The sequence below is a fragment of the Sus scrofa genome, chromosome 6 (genome assembly GCF_054392235.1).
Source record: "Sus scrofa isolate SSC_HxYL_T2T_F1_AM1 chromosome 6, Sscrofa_HxYL_maternal_Yorkshire_Landrace_v2.0, whole genome shotgun sequence".
Classification (NCBI taxonomy): Eukaryota; Metazoa; Chordata; class Mammalia; order Artiodactyla; family Suidae; genus Sus; species Sus scrofa.
The window spans coordinates 48276416-48300586 of NC_139388.1; the positions used below are offsets into that span (position 1 = coordinate 48276416).

Here is a 24171-nt window from a genome sequence, read left to right on the forward strand (position 1 = left end):
CACATGCACTACTTTGGCTGCAGGATCTCCCTATCCGTGTGCCACAGCACTGCAGGCCAATGACGGGGGTTTGGGCCAGGCGATGAAGGTATATAGCTCAGAAGGCTGGTTGTAGTAAGCCCTGTGATGTAGACCTGTAATAGGAGATGGGGCTGAATCCAGGCCTACAAGCGGCTGGGGGGTGGGGGTGGGGTGGCCGGGCAGGGGGCTTGGCCATATTCTGTAGTTACAGGATCTTGCTTCAGGTTTACACACTGTAACAGAGACTGTTGATAGGTGTTTGGCAGGGAGTGTGTACATGCACAGGTGGAAAGGCCAGCCCTGAGCATGTGCATGGCATTGGGAGTTTAGGCTGTTGTGTCTGCAGTCACAGAGGCCTGGCCCAGCTGTCATTGTGGGTTCTTGTGGGTGTAGTGGGCAGGAAACAGAGGCTTAGGCAGCTGGCATCAGCAAACTTTGATGGGTCTAAAACCATTGAGATCTGCAGGCGTCTGTGGTGCTTCTGCTGCCATTGGTTTCTTCAGTCGCGAAAGTTGCTGGGTTGTCCACAGAGCAGCTCATTGGGGACCATGATTGCTCCTGCTGTGTAACTGATGTTGATAGCCTCTACTTCCTTGTTCCTGGCTGTCTCTTCTACATGTCAGTGAACTTTGTTGGAGGACAGAGGCTGGGGTTTCCTACACTGCCACTTTGGGATGTCACTCTCAGTGCTAATCTTTAGAAATTTAAAACACATTCTCGGAGTTCCCAAGACACAGTGATTAACAAATTCGACTAGGAACCATGAGATTGCGGGTTCGATCCCTGGCCTTGCTCAGTGGGTTAAGGATCCGGCGTTGCTGTGAGCTGTGGTGTAGGTTGCAGATGCGGCTCGGATCCCACATTGCTGTGGCTGTGGCGTAGGCCGGCGGCTACAGCTCCGATTCGACCCCTAGCCTGGGGACCTCCATATGCCATGGGAAGCAGCCCTAGAAAAGACATAAATAAATAAATAAATAAATAAATAAATTTAAAATACATTCTCAAGAGTTTCTGTTGTGGCTCAGTGGGTTAAGAACCTGATTAGTCTCTGTGAGGATGTACGTTTCATCCTTGGCCTTGCTCAGTGGGTTAAAGATTTGGTGTTGCTGCAAGCTGTGGTGTAGGTTGCAGGTGCGGCTCAGATTCAGCATTGCTGTGGCTTGCAGCTGCAGCTCTCCTTTGACCCCTAGCCTGGGAACTTCTATGTGCTGCAAGTGCAGCAGTAAAAAAATTAAAAAAGCATTTTCTTTGAGGATCAGTCAATAATAAAATATTTTAATGCATACCAAAATTGTAAAAACATCTGTTTTCAATTAACTAAAGCAGGTTATAGTAATTGACTATATAGTAAATAAGACATTATTGATAAAGTTCATTTTTCATTCACCTGATTGGACTCCTTCATTAGCTTGTAATTTGTCTTAAGACAAGCTTCAGAATTCTTGCTTTATGCCAAGTGCTTATTCAGAACTGTCGCTTTCCTTTCCAGTGTCATATCCTGCCATGTCTCTATATTCAAAACACGTCAGATTGCTACCATTACGCTGAGGCTGCACGAGACTTCCATAGGATTCTTCCAGTTGATTGTCCTAATGTCAGAAGCACCTGAATTATGCTTAGAAAATCCATCATGAACTTTGATAGTGAGAGGCTTCTTCCAAATCTCCAAACAAAATATTTTCCTTTACCACACTTATTTTCTGGATTTCTTCATTGAAGAGCCTAGCATAGTTAATTGGAGTAATCTGTATATAATTAATTATATACACAGAGTTAATGTGTACACCTGTTATAAGATTTATGTGTTCCGGGACATAACTTCTCCATCCATTGTCCACTGAATCACAAATCCTAGGGAGAATCTGAAACTTAATAGTTTCCTAAATATTAGCAAGTGATGGGAAGAATGACTGAATGTCCTCTAGAAAACAGAGTCATATAGTTTTAGCCAAATTAGGAAAAATTGTTTTCCTTTCCCAATGCCATTTACTGAAGTGTCTGTCCTTTTGCCATTGTGTATTCTTGGCACTGTTGCAAAGATCAGTTGCCTATAAGTGCATAGGTTTATTTCTGGGCTCTCTCTTCTTTTCCATTAATCTATATGGCTGTTTTAATCCCAGTACTATCCTGTTTCTATTACTATACATTTACAGTATATTTTGAAATCAAGAGGTAGATGTTGTCACCTTTGTTCTTGTACAAGATTGCTTTGGCTATTTGGGGTCTTTATGGTTCCATTTTAATTTTAAAATTATTTCTGCTATTTCTGTAAATAATTGCTATGGAATTTTAATAGGTATTGTATTAAATCTAGGGACTTTAATAATATTAATTCTTCTAATCCATGAACATAGGATAACTTTCCATTTGTTTATGTCATCAATCTTTGGATTTGTTTCTATTTTCACTTTATTTTCACTTTTTCAGTGCACAGATCTTTCACCTCCTTGAGTAAGTTTATTCCTAAGTATTTTATTGTTTTTGATGCTATTTAAATGGGATTTTCTTTTTCAGAATGATCGTTGTTGGTGTAGAGAAATGGAACTAGATTTTATGTGCTAATTTTGTATCCTGCAACTTTACTGAATTTATTAATTCTAACAGTTTTTTGGTGGAGGCTTTAGGATTTCTATATATCATATTATGTTATCTGCAGAAACTAAATTGTTAAGTTCTTTTCCAACTTAGATGCCTTTTATTTCTTTTTGTTGCCTAATTGCTCTGGCAAGAACTTCTACTATGATGCTGACTAGAAATGGTGATAATGGGCACCCTGGTCTTGTTCCTGATTTTAGAGGAAAAACTTTCAGCTTTTCACCATTGAGTATGTTGTTAGCTGTGAACCTGTCATATAGGGCCTTTACTTTGTTGAAGTCAGTTCCTTCCGTACCTCATTTTAAAGTGGTTATCGTGAAAGAATGTTAAATTTTGTCATATGCTTTTTTTTGCATCTTATTCAGATGATCGTATGGTTTTATCTTTCATTCGAATGTGATATATCACTTTTATTGATCTGCATTTTTTTTTTTTTGTCTTTTGTCTTTTTGAGGCCGCACCACGGCATATGGAGGTTCCAGGCTAAGGGTCTAATAAGAGCTACTGCTGTGGGCTTATATCACAGCCACAGCAACGTGGGATCCAAGCCATGTCTGGGACATATACCACAGCTCACAGCAATGCCGGATCCTTAACCCACTGAACAAGTCCAGGGATCAAACCTGCATCCTTATGGATACTAGTCAGCTTCGTTAACCACTGAGCCATGATGGGACCTCCATATGTTGAACACCATTGCATCCTAGAGATAAATCTCAATCAAGTGCTGTTGAATATCATTTGCTAGTACTTTGTTGAGTATTTTTACATCTATGTTTACCAACACTTGGCAACTACCATTCGACTGTCTGTTTCTATAAGATTGACTTTTTTTAGATCTCACATACAAATGATATAATATTGTATTTGTCTTTTGCTTGTCTTGCTTACTTCACTGAGCATAACGACCTCTAGATTTCTCCTTCATTCTTTTTTTTTTCATCTTTTTTAGGGCCGCACCCACAGCATATGGAGGTTCCCAGGCTAGGGTTCAAGTTGGAGCTGTAGCTGCGGGTCTACACCACAGCCACTGCAACACAAGATCCGAGCAGCGTCTGTGACCTACACCACAGCTCACAGCAGTGGCGGATCCTTAATGCACTGAGCGAGGCCAGGGATCAAACCTGCATCCTCAGGGATCCTAATCAGATTCGTTTTTGCTGAGCCACAACTGGAACTCCTCTCCTTCATTCTTAAAGGATCATTTGCTGGGTAAAGTATCCGTGGTTGGCAGTATTTTCTTTTAGTAGTTTGCATGTATCATCCCACACTTACGGCATGCAAAATTAAGCTTATTATCATTTATCTTCTCCTTCTAGAAGGACTCCCATAATGCATATATTGGTTCTTTAGATGGCTCTTATTAAGTCCCATTGGTTTCACTCTCATTCTGTTTTCTTTTTCTTAATCCCTAACTGGATAATTTCAAATGATCTGCCTTTGAATTCACATGTTCTATTGCCTCATCAAGTCTTCTTTTAAAGCTCTCTATTGAATTTTATTTTATTTTATTTTATTGTTTGCTTTTTAGGGCTGCAACTGTGGCATATGGAGGTTCCCAGGCCAGGGGTCTAATTGGAGCTACAGCTGCCAGCCTATGCCACAGCCACAGTAATGGGGGACATGAGCCATGTCTGTGACATACACCAGAGCTCATGGCAATGCTGGATCCTTAACCCACTGAGCGAGGCCAGGGATTGAACCTGCATCCTCGTGGATCCTAGTTGGGTTAGTTAACTGCTGAGCCACCAAGGGAACTTTTACTGAATTTTTGATTTGTCATTGTATTCTCAGCTCCAGTATAAATGCTTGGTTCTATCTTAAATTTTCTATTTCTTCATTTAACTTATTTTGAACATGTATTTTTTTTTTTTTCTGGTTTTGCTAAGCTGTGTTTCCTTTTAGCTCATTCAGTTTTTTTCTGAGATGATTATTTTTTAATTATTTGGCCATCAATACTTAGATCTCAATTTCTTTTTGACTGGTAACTGGAAAATTATTGTGTTCCTTTGGTGGTATAATTTTCCTGTATTACTATTCTACTTTCCTGTATTACTATTCCTGTATTACTATTATACTCTGCATCCCATACTTTCCCATCCATTCATCCATCCATCTTCCCATTTCTCAGAGAGAAGCAATCTTTAGCTGCATTATCTTCCTGGCCCTCCTTTTCTATAAAACCTTAAGGCAGTATTTGGCTTTGTCTGGCCCACATCACTGAGAACAGCTGGAGTCATCAAGTGTCTTGACTGGCACCACTGCAGAGTTGTGGTCTTATCCTTTCTTACTTCCTTGTGCTGCTCTGTCAGTTGATGTGTCTTTAACGCCCTCCTCAGCCCAACAGTCTCTTCCGAATACTTACTTTGCTATTATATTCCACATGTTCCGTGAAATACCTAGTGCCTAAGAAGGAAATCATGATCTTGCCCACTCCTCCATCCTCCACAGTTTCCGTGGATGGCCCTGTCATTCAGACAATTGAGAAAGTGGGAAAAGACCTTGTACAAACCCTTAACACACTGCCTCCATCTAACCCAACGTGCAGCCATCGTCAATCTCCTTATTTTGTTTTCCATATCTAGTGAATCCACTACCTCCGGGAGCTTTACCACAAACATCCTAGTCTAAACTCTTCTCATCTTTTGCCATGATGACGCCAAGACACTGCCAACAGGGTGGTTCACATCTGGTGTGTGTTTCTGCTCAGCTCTGTCTCCTGCACCAGCTCTCCCACCCATGCAGCCATTGGTCCAGTCGTTCATCAGTCCCTGAGCCAGTGATGTCTCAGAATACAACCTACTTCATGCCCTTCTTTCTTGTTCCTCAGCTACACAGGTCATCTCTATTTGTTCGATACCTGTAGCTTCCTTTCCCGACTTTGTGGAAGACGTCTTGCCCCTGCCATGGCCACTTCTTGCATCAGAGACCAAGTCATACCTTCTTCTACAATTTAGAGATAACCAATATTTACTCTATCACTGCAGCTTTGACTGTTCTTTAATTTATCTAAATGGAACCCCACAGTTTCTTCTGTTGTGTCTGTCTTCTTTGATCATTGTTATTTTTTAGAGTGTCATTCTTGTGGTTCAGCTCTTTCTTTTTTAATACTCAGCTGTACCTCATTGTAAGTATGTCCATTCTCCTGTGATTGTGATTTTAACTTTCTCCTATATCTGATATTCATGTTATGTTTATAGATACAAGTACGTATATAAGTACTCGTTTCTGTCGGGAAACAAGGCAGCAATGACTGGGTCTTAGGGTACGCATACGTTTAGCTTGAACAGAAACTGCCAAGTGGTTCCACAGAGTGGCCACACCCTTTCACACTCCTACCAGCTGTGTGAGAGAGTGCCCATTGCTAGACACTCTCATCAGCACTTGGTTTTGTCCCCTTTCCTTTCTGAAGCCCAGTGGTGAGGTGGCTCAGAACCACAGCACTAAAACCATTCTTCAGTAGGTTACCCCTTTTATCCTAATTGCCAAAGGTAACAACAGTAATAACAATCGTGGAAATGGCTCACAGTATACTGATCATTCAGCCTGTGCCAGGCACTATGCTAAATACCTTACAGGCATTTTGTTTACCCACATGACGGCCGGTGAATTAGGAACTGGGAGTCTCCCAGTTTTTCAGATTAAGAAGTGGAGATTTAGAGGCAGTCAAGATGACTGTGCTTGGTAGAGGCAGGATTTGAACTGAAGTGACAATCTTTATCACTACACTGTACTGTTTTTTGTTTTTTAAACGCTATTCCTGTGGCATATGGAAGTTCCTGGGCTAGGGGTTGAATCGGAGCTGCAGCTGCCAGCCTATGCCACAGCCACAGCAATGCCAGATCTGAGCCACAACTGTGACCTACCCCCCAGATCCTTAACTCACTGAGTGAGACCAGGATTTGAACGTGCATCCTCATGGATACTAGTCTAACCCTCTGAACCACAATAGGAACTCCTTACTGTACTGGTTTTTGATGCAGCAGAAACCCATTCCACTTTATTGCAACTAAGCTCAAGTAGCACTTAGTTCCAGTGGTCCATCTTTTCCAGTTCTGACTGGATTGTTCACTGCTTCATACTCTTCAAAACTGGCTTTGTCTGGCATCTCACAGCCCTGTCCTCTTTTTGCTGTAATTAGTCTCTCTGAATGATCCACCTCAACTTAGTTCTGCAACTTCAACTGGTGCATATAGTGTCCCATGTCCATGCTGTATGTGTACAGGATAATTAACAAGCATTTGTTGCTTTTTTGGTGTTTGTACCATATTAAGCACTGTATATGCACTGTTTCAGTTCATTGTCAGATATGTTTTTGAGAGAGACTCCCTTTGTACTCTGATTTTTCAGTGAGGGAGCAGAAACTTGTGGAAGTTTGGCTTGCTGAAGGGCAGAAAACTAGCAAGGGAGTGTTGCTGGAATGTGAGCCTGGGCTGATTCTCCCCAGGAACTTGATGTTAAGCACGATACTATGATGGCTTCTAACATTTATAATTGACCACAGGTGTATAGGTTTATATTAATCGTAAACAGTTTATGACACACTCTCATCATTTGTCAGTGCACTGCCATGGTATCTTTTTAAACTTTTCTCAGTTACTTATTTCCTCTAGAAAGAGTATCGTGAACACCATCAGCCAGTGCAAGAACAGGAGTTTACCAACCAATATCTGACTTCAATCTGTACATTTCTTGCTTTCTGCAAGACATAATCACTATCTTGAACTTGCTTTCATAATTTTACCACCTTCTATGTGGCAGTGTTTTGTATTGTAAATTGAATTTCTTTGATAGATGTGGTGCATTTTGGATTTTCTGTTTCTTGTGCTGAATTTGTTATTTTGTATATTTCAGGCAATTTGTCTATTTTATCTAGTTGACAGTTCATCACTTGCTTTAATTATTGTATCATACCTGTTTGTAAACATATTTATTTTTTAATTTATTTTCTTTTTATGGCCGCACCTGCAGCATATGGAAGTTCCTAGGCTAGGGGTTGAATCGGAGCTGCAGCTATGGCTTATGCCATAGCCACAGCAACACCAGATCCAAGCTGCATCTGTGATCTATGCCGTGGCTTGTGGCAACACCAAATCCTTAACCCACTGATCGAGGCCAGGGATTGAACTCACATCCTTACAAACACTATGTTGGGTTCTTAACCTGCTGAGCCACAATGGGAATTCCTGTAAGCATATTTAAAGAGTGTCTTATATAGTTTTGTTTTTAAAAACTTCTGATAAATGGTATCATAGTTGATCGTTATGGCTTGAACATGCCCCCCACAAATTCATATGTTGAAATCTTCACCTCCAAAGATCATGGTATTAGGAGGTGTGGCCTTTGGGCACTGTGAAACTCATGAGGTTGGAACCCTTAGGAATGGGATCGGTGTCTTCACAGATAGGCTTCGGAGGGCTCCTCTGCCCCTCCCACCATGACAGCAAGAAGCCACCAGCTATGAACCAGGAGTAAGGTTCACACCACAATGTAACCATGCTGACACTTTGATCTTAGACTTCCAGCTTCTAGAACGGTAAGAAAAAAATGTCTGTTGTTTGTAAACTACCCAGGCTGTAGTGTGTTGATACACTAGCCCAAATGAATTATTGTACTATATTGATGTAGCCTTCTGATATATGTTTAAAATTTTTAATGTTAAATTACTAAGAATCATGATGCATGAGCTGTATGTTTTTTCTTCTTAAAATATTTGATTAAACCGATATATCACAATGTATTTATCCATTTTTATGGTCATTCACCTCTTTTCATAATTATATCCAAAAATTATGACTAGACTACATTGTTCAGTTAAAGAGTTAAAGATACTTGTTTCCTTTTTTTTTTTTTAAATGTAGTTACTGTGCTGCTATGAAGAATCTTTTTTTCTTTAATTTTTAAGTAAAAAATTTATTGGGGTATAGTTGATTTACTTTTTTTTTTTTTTTTTTTTTTTTTTTTTTTGTCTTTTTGCCTTTTCTTGAGCCGTTCCCACAGCATATGGAGGTTCCCAGGCTAGGGGTCTAATTGGAGCTACTGCTGCCGGCCTCTGCCACAGCCAGAGCAACAGCAGATCCAAGCCGAGTCTGCGACCTACACCACAGCTCACAGCAACGCCAGATCCTTAACCTGCTGAGCAAGGCCAGGGATCAAATCCGCAACCTCATGGTTCCTAGTTGGATCCGTTAACCACTGCGCCATGATGGGAACTCCTACAATGTTGTATTATCTTCAGATTTATAGCAAAGTAAATCAGTTATACATATATACATTCTTTTTTCCCATATCAGTTATTACATTGAATAGACCTCCCTATACTATCCAGTAGGCACTTGTGAGTCATCTGTTTTATATATAGTAGTACGTGTGTGTTAATCCTCCCAATTAATCCCTCTCCCTCCCACGGTTTCCCCTTTGGTAACCTTACATTTGATTTTGAAATCTGTGAGCTTGTTTTTGCTTTATAAATAAGTTCTTTTGTATCATTTTTTGGCCACACCTAGTCATGCAGAAGCTCCCAGGACAGGGAGCAAACCCAGGCCAATAGCAGCCACCTGAGGTGCTGCAGTGACAATGCCAGATCCTTAACCCAGTGTGTCACAACAGAATTACTGTATCATTTTTTATTAGATTCCACATATAAGTGATATACATTTGTCTTTCTCTTTCTGACTTATTTCATTTAATATGGTAATCTCTAGATCCATCCATGTTGCAAATGGCATTATTTTGTTCTTTATTATAGCCAAGTAGCAATCCATTATATATACGTACCCCATCTTCTTTCTCCATTCCTCTGTCGATGGACATTTAGGTGTCTCCATGGCGTGGCTGTTTATTTTATAAATAGTGGTGCAGGGAACATTGGGGTGCATGTATCTTTTTGAATTACGGTTTTCTCTAGATATATGCTCAGAAGTGGGATTGCTGGGTCACAGGGTACCTATATTTAGTAAGGACCCTCCACACTGTTCTCTGTAGTAGTTGTATCGGTTTACATTCCCACCAACAGTGTAGGAGGATTCCCTTTTCTCCACTCCCTCTCCAGCATTTATTGTTTGTAGACATTTTGGTGATGGCCATTCTGATTGGTGTGAGGTGATACTTCATTGTGGTTTTGATTTACAGTTCTTTAGTAATTAGCAATGTTGAGCATATTTTCACATGCCTTTTGGCCATCCACTTTGGAGAAATGTCTATTTAGGTCTTCTGACCACTTTTTCAGTGGGCTTTACATATATATATAAAGTGAAGTAAGAAAGAGAATATATATAGTTGCGTAAGGCATTTGTATATTTTGGAGATCAATCCCTTGTTGGTTGCTGTGTTTGCAGAGATTTTTCTCCCATTTATGGGTTGTCTTTTCATTTTTTTTTTTGTCTTTTTAGGGCCGCACCTGCAGCATATGGAGGTTCCCAGGCTAGGGGTCTAATCGGAGCTGTAGCCGCCAGCCTACGCCAGAGCCACAGCAACACGGGCCGAGCTGCATCTGCAACCTACATCACAGCTCATGGCAACGCCGGATCTTTAACCCACTGAGCAAGGCCAGGGATCGAACCTGCAACCTCATGGTTCCTAGTCAGATAAGTTTCTGCTGTGCCATGACTGGAACTCCTTGTCTTTTCATTTTTAAAAAATGGTTTCCTTTGCTGCACAGAAGCTTTTAAATTTAATTAGGTCCCATTTGTTTTATTAAAAATTTTTTTTCCATTAGAGTTGATTTACAGTGTTCTGTCAATTTCTGTTGTACAGCAAAGTGACCCAGTTGTACATATGTATACATTCTTTTTTTTACATTATTCTCTATCATGTTCTATCACAAGTGGTTAGATACAGTTCCTTGTGCTATACAGAGGATCTCGTTGCTTATCCACTCCAAATGCTATAGTTTGCATCTACTAACCCCAATTGCCAGTCCATCCCACTCCCTCCCCCTCCCCCATAGCAACCACAAGTCTGTTCTCCACGTCCATGAGTTTGTTTCTTTTCTGTAGATAGGTTCATTCTGTAGATAGGTTCATTTTGTGCTGTATATTAGATCCCAGATATAAATGATATTGTATGGTATTTGTCATTCTCTTACTTCACTTAGTATGAGAGTGCAAATGGCATTATTTGTTCTTTTTATGGCCTAGTAGTATTCCATTATGTATGTGTACAGCTTCTTCTTAATCCACTCATCTGTGGATGGACTTAGGTTGTTTCCATGTCTTGGCTATTGTGCATAGTGCTGCAATGAATATAGGGGTGTATGTATCTTTTTCAGTGAATGTTTTGTCTGGTGAATATATGCCCAGGAGTGGGATTGCTGGGTCATACGGTAGTTCTATGTTTAGTTTTCTGAGTTACCTCCATACTGTTTTCCATAGTGGTTGTACCAATTTACATTCCTACCAAAAGTGAGGGAGGGTTCCCTTTTCTCCACACCCTCTCCAGCATTTGCTATTTGACTTGTTAAGGATGGCCATTCTGACTGGTATGAGGTGGTACCTCATAGTAGTTTTGATTTGCATTTCTCTAATAATTAGTGATGTTGAGCATTTTTCATGTGCCTGTTGGCCATCTGTATACCTTCATTGGAGAAATGTCTGTTCAGGTCTTCTGCCCATTTTCATTTGGGTTGTTGGATTTTTTTGTTGTTGAATTGTATAAATTGTATATTTTAGAGATTAAGCCCTTGTCAGTTGCATCATTTGAAACTATCTTCTCCCATTCTGTAGGCTTCCCTTTTTCTTTTTAAAATGGTTTCCTTTGATGTGCAAAAGCTTGTCAGTTGATAAGGTCCCATTGGTTTATTTTCATTTTTATTTCTGTTGCCTTGGGAGACTGACCTAAGAAAATATTTATATGGTTGATGTCAGAGAATGTTTTGCTTATCTTCTCTTCTAGGAGTTTTATGGTGTCTTATGTTTAAATCTTTAAGCCATTTTGATTTTATCTTTGAGCATGGTGTGAGGGTGTGTTGTAGTTTCCTTGATTAAATGCAGCTGTCCAGTTTTCCCAGCACAACTTGCTGAAAAGACTGTCTTTTCCCCATTTTATGTTCTTGCCACCTTTGTCGAAGGTTAATTGAGTGTGGGTGTGTGGCTTTATTTCTGGGTTCTCTGTTGTGTTCCATTGGCCTGTATGTGTGCTTTTGTACCACTACCACAGTCTTATTATAGCTTTGTAATGCTATCTGAAGTCTGGGAGAGTTATGCTCCTGCTAGGTTTTTGTTCCTCAGGATTTCTTTGGTAATTCTGGGTCTTTTATGGTTCCAGATAAATTTTTGGATTGTTTGTTCTAGTTCTGTGAAAAATGTCATGGGTAATTTGATGGGGATTGCATTGAATCTGTAGATTGCTTTGGCTACTATGGCCATTTTAATGATATTAATTCTTCCAATCCAGGAACATGGAATATCGTTCCATTTTTTTGAATCTTCTTTAATTTCCTTGATTAATGTTTTATGGTTCTCAGCATATAAGTCTTTCGCCTCCTTGGTCAGATTTTTTCCTAGGTATTTAACTTTTGGGGTGTGATTTTAAAAGGTATTTTTATATTCCTTTTCTAATATTTCATTGTTACTATATGCAGCCAATTTCTGAATGTTAAATTTTGTATCCTGCTACTTTGCTGAATTCATTGATCAGTTTGAGTAGTTTTTCTATATATATAGTATCATGTCATCTGCGTAGAGTGACAGTTTTATCTCTTCTCTTCCAATTTGATACCTTTTATTTCTTTTGTCTGATTATTGTGGCTAGGACTTCCAATACTATGTTGAATAAAGGCAGTGAGAGTGGACATCCTTGTCTTATTCCAGATTTTAGTGGGAAGGCTTTCAGCTTTTCTCTGTTGAATAATATTGGCTATGGTTTTGTCATAAATGGCTTTTATGATGTTAAGGTATGTTCCCTGTATACTCACTTTGGTAAGAGTTTTTATCATGAATGGATGTTGGACTTTGTCAAATGCTTTTTCTGCATTTATTGAGATGATCATGTGGTTTTTTTGACTTTTATTAACATGGTGTATGACATTGATTTGCATATATTGAACCATCCTTGTGAACTTGGAATGAATCCCACTTGGTCATGGTGTATGATCTTTTTTTTTTTTTTTTTTTTTTTTTGTCTTTTTGCCATTTCTTGGGCCGCTCCCACGGCATATGGAGGTTCCCAGGCTAGGGGTCAAATCGGAGCTGTAGCCACTGGCCTACGCCAGAGCCACAGCAACGCGGGATCCGAGCCGCGTCTGCAACCTACACCACAGCTCACGGCAATGCCAGATCCTTAACCCACTGAGCAAGGGCAGGGACCGAACCCGCAACCTCATGGTTCCTAGTCGGATTCGTTAACCACTGTGGCATGACGGGAACTCCTGTATGATCTTTTTAATAGGTTGTTGGATTCAGTTGGGTAAAATTTTGTTGAGAATGTTTACTTATATGAAAGATATTGGCCTATAATTTTCCTTTTTGCCAGTATCTTTGTCTGGTTTTGGTATTAGGGTGATGGTGGCTTCATAGAATGTCTTTGGGAGTGTTCCTTCTTCAACCTTTGAAAAAGTTTAAGAAGAATGGGTATAAATAAGTTCTTTGTATGTTTGGTAGAATTCACCTGTGAAGCCATTTGGTCCTGGACTTCTGTTTGAGGGAGTGTTTTTATTACATATTCAGTTTCATTTCTAGTGATTGGTCTATTCAAATGATCTATTTCAGAGTTTCTTTCATGGCTCAGTGGTAATGAAGCCAAGTAGTATCTGTGGATGTGGCCCTAAAGAGAAAAAAAAAATCTATTTCTTCGTGATTCACTTTTGGTGAGCTGTATGTCTCTAAAAAATGGAGAAATTTCTAAAGTTTGTCAAATGTGTTGGCATATAATTGTTCATAGTATTCTCCTTTGTTTCTTTGTATTTCTGCATTTCTATCAAGTTCCTTTTTCCTTTCTTATTTTGTTTGAGTTCTTTCTTCTTGGTGAGTCTGGCCAGTGGTTTGTCAGTTTCATTTTAGCCTTTCAAAGAACCAGCTCTTGGTTTTATTTATTTTTTCCATTGTTTTTTGAATCTCTGTTTTATTGAAGTCCTCTATGATCTTTATGATTTCCTTTCTTCTGCTGACTTTAGGTTTTGTTTGTTCTTTTTCTAATTCTTTTAGGTGGTAGGTTAAGTTGTTGATTTAAGATTTATCTTCTTTTCTGAGGAAGGCTTGTGAACTTACCTCTAATCACTGCTTTTGTGGCATCCCGTAGGTTTGAATGGTTGTGTTTTTCTTATTTGTCTCAAGGTATTTTTTTTTCTCTTTTGATTTCCTTGTTGACCAGTTGATTTTTATTTTATTTTTTTAGGGCCACACCCATGGCATATGGAGGTTTCCAGGCTAGAGGTGTAATTGGAGCTGTTGCCACTGGCCTACACCAGAGCCACAGCAACGCCAGATCTGAGCCACGTCTGCAGCCTACACCACAGCTCACAGCAATGCCAGATCCTTAACCCACTGAGCAAGCTGATTTTTTTCATAGCATGTTGTTTAGTCTCCATGTAGTCAGTTTTTTTCCCTCATTTTTTCCCTGTGGTTGATTTCTAGTTTCATGCCATTGTGCTCAGAGAAGATACTTGAAATAATTTCTATACTCTTACATTGGTTGTGGTTAGTTTTGTGGCCCAGTATGTGGTCAATCCTTGAGAATGTTCCATGTGCACTTGAAAATAATGTATGTTATTATTTTTTGGATGTAATGTCCTGTCAATGAAGTCTAACTTTTCTGTTGTGTCATTTAGGATCTCTGTTGCCTTACTAGTTTTTAAAATTTATTTATTTTTGCCTCCCCCCGCCTTTTTTTCTACAGCCACGCCCATAGCATATGGAGGTTCCCAGGCCAGGGGTTGAATCGGAACTGTAGCTGATGGCCTGTGCCAGAGCCACAGCAATGTGGGATCTGAGCCGCATCTGTGACCTACACCAGCGCTCATGGCAATGAAGGATCCTTAAACCACTAAGCAAGGCCAGGGATTGAACCTGCAACCTCATGGTTTCTAATTGGATTCGTTTCCGCTGAGCCATGATGGGAACTCCGTTTTTTTTTTTTAACATGTTTTCGGGAGAAGGTGAACACGTCTTACTCCTCCACCATATGATCCCACTCCTATTTTTGTTTTTAACTTCATTATTCTAGGAGTTAGATCCAGAAAGATATTGCTGTGATTTATGTCAGAGAGTGTTCTATCTATGCTTTCCTTTAGGAGTTTTATAGTACCTGGCCTTACATTTAGGTCATTAAATCATTTTTATTTTGTGTATGGAGTTAGAAAAATATTCTAATTTTATTTTTTTACAGTTTTCCAAGCACCACTTACTGAAGAGTCTTTTTTTTTTTTTTTTTTTTTTGCTTTTTAGGATCATGCCTGCATCACATGGAGGTTCCCAGGCTAGGGGTCGAATTGGAGCTATAGCTGCTGGCCTACACCGCAGTCACAGCAACACAGGATCTGAGCTGAGTCTGTGACCTATATCATAGCTCATGGCAGTGTCGGATCTTTAATCCACTGAACAAGGCTAGGGATTGAACCTGCGTCCTCATGGATGCTAGTTAGATTTGTTAACTGCTGAGCCATGACAGGAACTCCTGAAGAGACTGTCTTTTTCCCCATTTTATATTCTTTCCTCCTTTTTCATAGGTTAGTTGACCATCAGTACAGGGGTTTACCTCTGGGCTTTCCATCCTAGCCACTGATCTATATTTCTGTTTCTGTGGCATTTTCAGACCATTTTGATTACTGTAGCTTTGTAGTATATTCCAACAACAGGGAGCCTGATTATTACTGTTCTGGTTCTCTTTTTCAATATTGCTTTGGCTCCTCTAGGTCTTTTGTATTTCCATACAAATTAAAAATTTTTTTGTTCTATTTCTATGAAAAATGGTATTGGTAATTTGATAGGGATAGGGATTGCATTGAATCTAGATTGCCTTGGGTAGTATATTCATTTTGACAATATTCTTTTAGCCCAAGAGCACGGTATATCTACCTGTTTTCTGTCATTTTTAAAATTTCATTTCAGAATACAGGTTTTTTTACCTTGTTAGGTAGGTTTATTCCTAGGTATTTTATTCTTTTTTGGTGTGATGGTAAATGGGATTGTTTTCTTAATTTCTGTCTCTAGTCTTTCCTTGTTAGTGTATGGGAATGGACAAGATTTCTGTGTATTAGTTTTTATGCTGCAGCTTCACCAGAGTCATTGATGAGCACTAATAGTTTTCTGATAGCATCTTTAGAATTTTTTCTTCTATTTGCTTTTCAGGCCTGCAGCTGTGGCATTTATAGAAGTTCCCAGGCTAGGGATCGAATTGGAGCTGCAGCTGCTGGCCTGTGTCGGCCATGCCAGATCCGAGCCACATCTGCAACCTACACTGCAGCTCACAGCAACATCAAATCATTAACCTACTGAGTGGGGCCAGGGATTGAACCTACATCCACATGGATACTAGTTGGGTTCATTACTGCTGAGCCACAGTGGGAACTCCCAAGAATTTTCTATGTGTAAGTATCATGTCGTTTGCAGTGGAAGTTTTACTTTTTTTTATAATTTGGAGTCCCATTATTTTTCTTTAATTTTTTTTTTTTTTTTTTTTTTTTTGTCTTTTGTCTTTTTGTTGTTGTTGTTGTTGCTATTTCTTGGGCCGCTCCTGCGGCATATGGAGGTTCCCAGGCTAGGGGTCGAATCGGAGCTGTAGCCACCGGCCTACGCCAGAGCCACAGCAACGCGGGATCCGAGCCGCGTCTGCAACCTACACCCACAGCTCACGGCAACGCCGGATCGTTAACCCACTGAGCAAGGGCAGGGACCGAACCCGCAACCTCATGGTTCCTAGTCGGATTCGTTAACCACTGCGCCACGACGGGAACTCCTATTTTTCTTTTCTTTTTTTGGTCTTTTTTTGTCTTTTGTTGTTGTTGTTGTTGCTATTTCTTGGGCCGCTGCCGCGGCATATGGAGGTTCCCAGGCTAGGGGTTGAATCGGAGCTGTAGCCACCGGCCTACGCCAGAGCCACAGCAACGCGGGATCCGAGCCGCGTCTGCAACCTACACCACAGCTCACGGCAACGCCGGATCGTTAACCCATTGAGCAAGGGCAGGGATCGAACCGCAACCTCATGGTTCCTAGTCGGATTCGTTAACCACTGCGCCACGACGGGAACTCCCCCTATTTTTCTTTTCTTATTGCTGTTACTAGGACTTCCAAATCTATGATAAACAAAAGTGATGGGAGTGGAATCCTTGTCTTGTTTCTGATCTTAGTGGAGGTGCTTTCATCTTTTCACCATTGAGTATGATGTTAGCTGTGGGTTTGCCATATATGGCCTTTATATTGTTAAAGTATGTTCCTTCTATGCCCCACTACTGGAGGGTTTTTATCAAAATTGGGTGTTGAATTTTGTTAAAACTTTTTTTCTGCGTCTGTTGAGGTGATCATATAGTTTATATCCTTCAGTGTGTTAATGTGGTGTATCACACTAATTGATATGCAGATATTGAAGAATCCTCCCATCTCTTGGAGAAAACCCACTTGATCTTGGTGTATGTTTCTTTGAATATGTTGTTGGATTTAGTTTGCTAATACATTGTTGAGGGTTTTTGCATCGATGCCCATCAGTGATATTGGCCTGTAATTTTTTTTTTTTTAATAATATCTGTCTGGTTTTGGTATGAGAGTGATGGTGGCCTCAGAGTCAGTTTAGGGTATTCCTTCCTCTGCAGTTTTTTTTGAAGCGTTTCAGTGGAATTGGTATAAACATTTCTGTAAATGTTTGATAGAATTTATTTGTGAAGCAATCTGGTCCTGGACTTTTGTTTTTTGGAAGTTTTTAAATCATATACTCAATTTCAGTACATATGATTGGTCTATTTATATTTTCTATTTCTCCTTGGTTCAGTCTTGAAAGGTTGTACCTTTGTAAAAATTTGTCCATTTCTTCTAGGTTGCCCATTCTATTGGCATATTATTGCTTGTTGTAGTCTCTTATGTTCCTTTGTATTTCTAGTATCAGTTGTTACTTCTTTTTCATTTCTAATTTTATTGATTTGAGCCTCTACCTTTTTTTCTCCATGAGTCTGGCTAGAGTTTATCAATTTTCCTGATCTTTTCAACGAACTAACTTTTGGTTTCATCAATCTTCTCTGTTTTCTTTATCTCTATTTCATACATTTCTTTTCTGATCTTTATGCTCTTTTCCCTTCTAGTAACTTTGAGTTTTATTTATTCTTTCTCTAGGTGATTTAGGTGGAGGATTAGGTTGTTGGGGATTTTTCTTATTTCCCTAGGTAAGATTGTATCGCTATAAACTTCCCTCTTATAGTTGTTTTTTTACATCCCATAGATTTTCTTTTCCTTTCTCTTTTCCTTTTTTTGCTTTTTAGGGCCACACCTGCAGCATATGGAGGTTACCAGGGCAAGGGTCTGAATCAGAGCTACAGCTGCCAGCCTGCACCACAGCCACAGAAACACTGGCTGGGTCTGAGCCACATCTGTGACCTACACCACAGCTCATGGTAACACCAGATTCTTAACTCACTGAGTGAGGCCAGGGATCGAACCCTAATCCTCATGGATAATAGATTCGTTTCCACTGCACCACAACAGGAACTCTATGCATCCCATAGATTTTGGACTGTCAACTTTTGTCATCTGTCTTTAGGTATTTATTTCTTCTTTAATTTTTTCAGTGATTCTTTGGTTGTTTAGTAGTATACTGTTTAGCCTCAAGATGGTTTATGTATTTTTTTTTTCTTGTTGATTTCTAGTCTTATAATGTTGTGGCAGGAAAAGATGCTAGAAATAATTTCAGTTTTCTAAAATTTAATTAGGCTTGGTTTGTGGCCCAAGATATGACTATCCTGGAGAATGTTCCATGTGAATGTATATTCTGCTGTTTTGGGATGGAATGTTATAAATATCAAATTGTGTGCACTGGTGTGTCATTTAAAGCTTGCGTTTCCTTGTTTGTTACATGTTCATTGATATAAATGGGATGTTAAAGTCCCCCTGTTAATTGTGTTACTGTCAATTTCTCCTTTTATGATGTTAGCATTTGCCTTTTATACTGTGGTGCTCCTTCGTTTGGTGTATATATATTTACAGATGTTATATCTTTTTGGATTGATCCTTTATTATGTAGTATCCTTACCTCTTTTAATTGTCTTTAAAATGTATTTTGTCTGGAGTTCCCATAGTGGCTCAGTGGTTAACGAATCAGACTAGGAACCATGAGGTTGCAGGTTCGATCCCTGGCCTCGCTCAGTGGGTTAAGGATCTGGCATTGCTGTGAGCTGTGGTGTAGGTTGCACACGTGGCTTGGGTCCCGAGTTGCTGTGGCTCTGGCGTAGGCTGGTGGCTACAGCTCTGATTCGACCCCTAGCCTGGGAACCTCCATATCCTGTGGGAGCAGCCCAAGAAATTGCAAAAAGACAAAACAAAATGTATTTGTCTGATATGAGTATTGCTACTCTGGGATTCTTTTTAATTATGTTTACATGAAACATCTTCTTCCATCAGTTTATATGTGTTCCTAGAACATACAAAGTGGGTCTCTTTTAGACAGCAAATGTATGGGTTTTATTTTTGTATCCATTCAGCCAATCTTTGTCTCTTGATTGGAACATTTAATCCATTTATATTCAATGTAAGTATTGATATGTATGTACTTATTGCCACTTTAACTGTTTTAGAGTTGTTAAATTTAGGTACTTTTTCTTCTCTCTTTTGTTCTCTTATGATTTGATGACTACCTTTAGTGTTGTATTTGGTTTATTTTTTGATGTTGGGTCAAGTGTAGTTTTTTGGTTTGTGGTTCCCATTAGATTTTGATATAGCAGTCTGTGTGTGTACAGGATTGTTTTAGGTTGGTCTCAATTTCATACATTTTTCATGTTCCCTTTTGTACTGTTTATTTTTCTTATGTATAGTTGATTTATAATGTTGTATCAATTTATGCTGTACAGCAGAGTGACTCAGCCCTACATTTAAATACATTCCTTTTCTTATATTATCATGGTTTAGCCCAGGAGACTAGATATAGTTCCTTATGCTATATGGTTTGACCTCATTGCTTATCCATTCTAAATGTAACACTTTGCGTCTATTAACTCCAAATTCCAGTCCATCTCACTCCCTCCTACCTCCGCCTTGGCAACCACAAGTCTATTCTATATATATTTCTGTCCTTTCACTTTGACTTTTTGTGGTCCCTTTTCCACAGGCCTGCAGTTCCTCTTGCTTCTGGTGTCTTCTCCTTGGTGGGTGGAGCTGGATTTTGTTCTTCTGGGGGTCAGGACTATGTCAAGAGGTATGTTTAAAGGTGACTGCAAGCTTGTCTGTGTTTAATTTTGGGGGGGTGGTTGTTTAATGGATGTCTCTCAGTTTTCCTCTTTGCATGCCAGCCTCTATCCCTCTGATAGGAGGTGTAACTGATGGTGTGGTGACCAGAACCTCTGCCGGATATTGAGTTGGGCCTCCCCTTTGCTCTGTGGTTGTCAATGGCCCTTCAGGGGCAGGGTCTGCTCCCTAATGATTGGAACAGTAGCCCCCAGATATTCCTGAGCTATATGTTTTTTGGTTGTGGCACGAGGTAGGTAGGATTGGAGCACTCCCACTAGGAGGAGCCCCCTCAGGGTTCCTCCACTGGAGCTGTTCACAGTTTGCTCTGTTGTGTCACCTTTCACCCCTTGTGTGGATTCACAGAGTACACCACTGGCACCACTGCTATGCCAGGGTATAATTGGCCCTGGTGTTTCCCAGGCATTGGTTTCATCTGCCCACCAGTGCAGATCTACTGAGGTCAGGTCCAAGATTGCAGTGGTTGTGTACCTGGCCCACTGTGGGCTCTATGGAGAAAGCCTAGACTCTGTTCCAGATCTAAATTACATGCTTGCAAAGCCCACAGCTGCTAAAGCCAGACCTGTCTGAGCTGTGGGGGCTTATTGTCCATTTGGATATTCCACAAGTGCTGAATTTACAAAGCTGCGAGTGGAGATGTAAATCTGTTGTTCACAAGGCTGGGAGGAGTGACTGCAGTTCATCCTCAGTTGGAGAACCCGGAGTCAAGTGTGGTTTCAGCCCCCTCTCTGTGTGGGCAACACACTGGAGACTCCTCCCAAGGCAGCAGGAGCTCAGGAGCCTATCCAGGTGGGAAGAGGATGGGGCAGCATCTGGTTGTACAAGCCTACCCAGAAGGGAGGTGGGCTGGGGATCAGGCTCTCAGGCTCACTCTGGCAGGAGTGGGCTTGCCTGAGTTTGTGCTGAGTGAATCTGCCCCTAGTGTAAGCAGGCTGGAGTCAGGTAATGGAAATTCACTCCAGTGGCAGAGCTGGCACAATGGTCTTGGTGGGCAGGCCAGCCCTATTGCAGCCTCTCCTAGGCTGCAGGGGCCTCCATGTGCAAGGGGGCTACAGTGGTTGCTCCTTGCACATCATCCAGTAATGATGCTCCGTCTCTGTGGCTGTCTGGGCCTACCCCCGGAACCTTTGCAGCTATGGTGCTTTGCCCTCCCACCCCTTCCAGTTGCCTCTGCCTAGCCAACTGCAGTTCTGTCCCTGGGCCTGCTCTCCAAACGTGACACTCCAGGCCCGGGCCCCTGCCCACATCAGTGGTTGGGAGTCTCAGGCTGGGGCACACAAGGCTGTGACAAGGATATCAGTCTAGGTCTCACTGTCCCACCTGCTGTAGACCAGCTGCTGTGTTTTTTTCTCTGAGCCTCCAAAGGACCTTTCCTGTCCCAGCTGACCCCTCTGCTGGTGAGGTGACTTCCCCAGGTATAGGAACCTCTCTTCCCCTTCAGCTCCCTCCCTGGGGTACAGGTGCTGACTTGTTTCCATTTCTCATCTCTTTTTTTTTTTTCCCCCTTTCATAGAAGATCCCTCTTGTACTTTCAGGTGTTTTGAGTTTTTCTGTTGGTGTTCAGTCACTGTCCCCTAAGGAGTGTTCCACTTGTAGATGTATTCCCAGTGTATTTGTGGGAAGAGGTGATCTTCATTTATCTCTCTCCTTCATGAGTTTCCAGTAACCAGTCCTCCATATTGTTTCCTTAAAAAGTACAAGCCTGTGAGAAGTAGTTCTGGCTTTTCAAGGAACATGCACTCGGGGATACCAAGGGGCAAAAAAGAACATGGATGCCAGTTTTCCAGGTGCCTCAAGAGTCTTATACATCTATGTGTAATGATGCACATGTGCAGGAGTTCTACTTGTAATTCTTTTTATGAGCGAGCAGAATGACTAGATTGAAGACACCTATTTACAGAGCATTTACATTGTATTAGGCATTATAGGTAATCTGCAGATGGTTTCAAGTACTAGGAGGAAAGTCATAGGTTATACCCAAGTACAATGCTATTTCTATATAAGGGGATTGAGCATCTGCAGAATTTGGTATCTGCAGGAATTCCTAGAACCAATCCCTTGCAAATACGAATGGACAACTATATTTGGCAACCAGGATCTAGGTGCTGGGAGGGTTTGTTGCTGCAGTGTTGCTTCTAGACCCTCTCAGAACAGACCTGAGGAATATAGGTGTGTATGATTATTTCTCAGCTCTAGTCAAGTACAACATGATTCCTCCTAGTTTTCCATCCTTATTTATAACTTCTTTTTCTGACCATGACAAAACTGGCTTCCATTATCTATAATTTATTGACTTAGTTTCTCAACTTGATTATAAATGTAAAGTAGCATCCCTGGGAAATTAATTTATCTACTAGACTATACTGTTTATGAACAATTTTTTTGTCTTTCACTTTATAGTTTGCAGTCAAAACACCTGGCTGCTTGTTCACTGCCTGCCCCAGTGCCAACTGGAGCACATGCATATGACGGGCCCCCAACACTGTACAAATTCCCACAACTAGTTTTTTAACTGTGCCACATCCATGCTGCTCCCCAGCCAGCACAGATGCATGCAGCTGGTCTTGACTCCCATTTTTGGCTTTCACTGTGGCATGCATGCATACAGGCTGCCTACCATGGACCCAACACTGGCCTATATGCCACAGTTACACACCTGCACCTGGTCCTTGTGACTGTACACATATATGCCAAGAGCTTCAGTCGTCCAGCTACACATATACCCCCGGTCATTATGCGTGTGCCTGCAGTTGAACCTTGCTACCATACACACATCTGTAGCCAGCCCACAGCTGAGCACATGTCCATCTCAGGCCCTTGCCACCAATGCCACCTGCCCTGGTCCTCCACTACTGGAGGCACTGATGAGGACCCTAAAAGCCCTTGCAAATCTCTTTGAACCTGTCAGCTCTTGCTGCTAAGGACCAGAAAGTTGCACACCAAAGCTGCCTGAACCTACAAGACACCACACTGCCCCAGCCATGGAGCCCACCACACCCTGCCCAGACTTGTTTCCCCAGGCCACTACCCTGGGGACCACAGTGTGCTCCAGCACTAGCATCTGTCCCCCAACCCACAGGTGAAGGCTTTTCCGTACTAAAGCCAGTCCATGAAGTCTGGATGAAGTGAATGTTTCTTCAAATGTCCAGACACATGCAAAACTACAAGGATCACAAAGTATTAGGGAAACATGACATCACCACAAGTACATAGTAAGCTTCCAGTAACTGACACTAAAGAAATGGAGATCTGTGAACTGCCTGACAAAATTAAAAATCATTATACTAAAGATACTCAGAGAGCTACAAGAGAACATAAACCATTTGATGAAATCAGAAATACAAGAACAAAATGAGAAGTTCAACAAACAGAAAAAAGAACCAGATAGTTTGGAGCTAAAGAATACAGCGAATGAAGTAAAATATGCAACAGAGAGAGCTGCAACAGAAGCCTCCATTAAGTCGAGGAAGCAAACGGACACCACCTAGATCTGTCAGAGATGGGGATATCTAGGTACATAAAGCTCAGAGGTCCCAGTCAGGTTCAACCCAAATAAGATTTCACTGATACACCACCTTAAAATCAAACTACCAAAATTCCAAGACAGAATTTTGAAAGCAGCAAGAGGAAAGAGGCTCATCACATGCAAGGGAACATCCCCCATCTCCCCACATAGAGCTCTGTAGTTTTCAGCAGAAACTCTGAAGCCTAAAGAGAGTGGGTAGATAATATTCAAAATGCTGGGGGGAAAACAGACTAACCCAGCAAAGCTGTTCTTCAGAACTGAAGCAGAGATATTCTCAGTCAAACAAAAGATAAAGAAGTTCATCAACACCGGTCCTGCCCTAAAAGATATTTTAACAGGAGTTCTTTGAGCTGGAAAAAAAAATGACACTGGTCAGTAACATGTAAACATATGAAAGTAAAAACTCATCGGTAAAGGTGAAAATATAGTCAGGCTCAGAAGACTTTAATATGGTAAAGATGTAAATTATTGTTTAACAAAATAATCAAAAGTCCAAAGTATTAAAAATAACTAGCTATTAAAGGATATACAATATAAAAAGGTGTAAACTGTGATATCAAAAAAAAAAAAAGCCCATAAAAAGGACAAGGTGTAAAAATGTAGAGCTTTTGTATGTGATGAAAGTTAGGTTGTTATCCACTTAAAATACTCTTA

General features: G+C 40.7%; 1 long non-coding RNA gene across 5 annotated transcripts in view; it reads left to right on the forward strand.

The window, feature by feature from the left end:
* LOC110261275 (uncharacterized) overlaps positions 1-24171 on the forward strand; it is a 67155-nt gene that overhangs the window by 15152 nt on the left and 27832 nt on the right. For 2 of the 5 annotated variants that reach the window (XR_014806164.1, XR_014806160.1), the window contains 2 exons: positions 19855-19941; positions 20600-24024. This is a non-coding gene — a long non-coding RNA (uncharacterized LOC110261275). Of the gene's footprint in view, positions 1-19854; positions 19942-20599; positions 24025-24171 lie in introns of those variants that run through there. The other 3 variants (XR_014806161.1, XR_014806162.1, XR_014806163.1) reach the window with 2 other exon arrangements.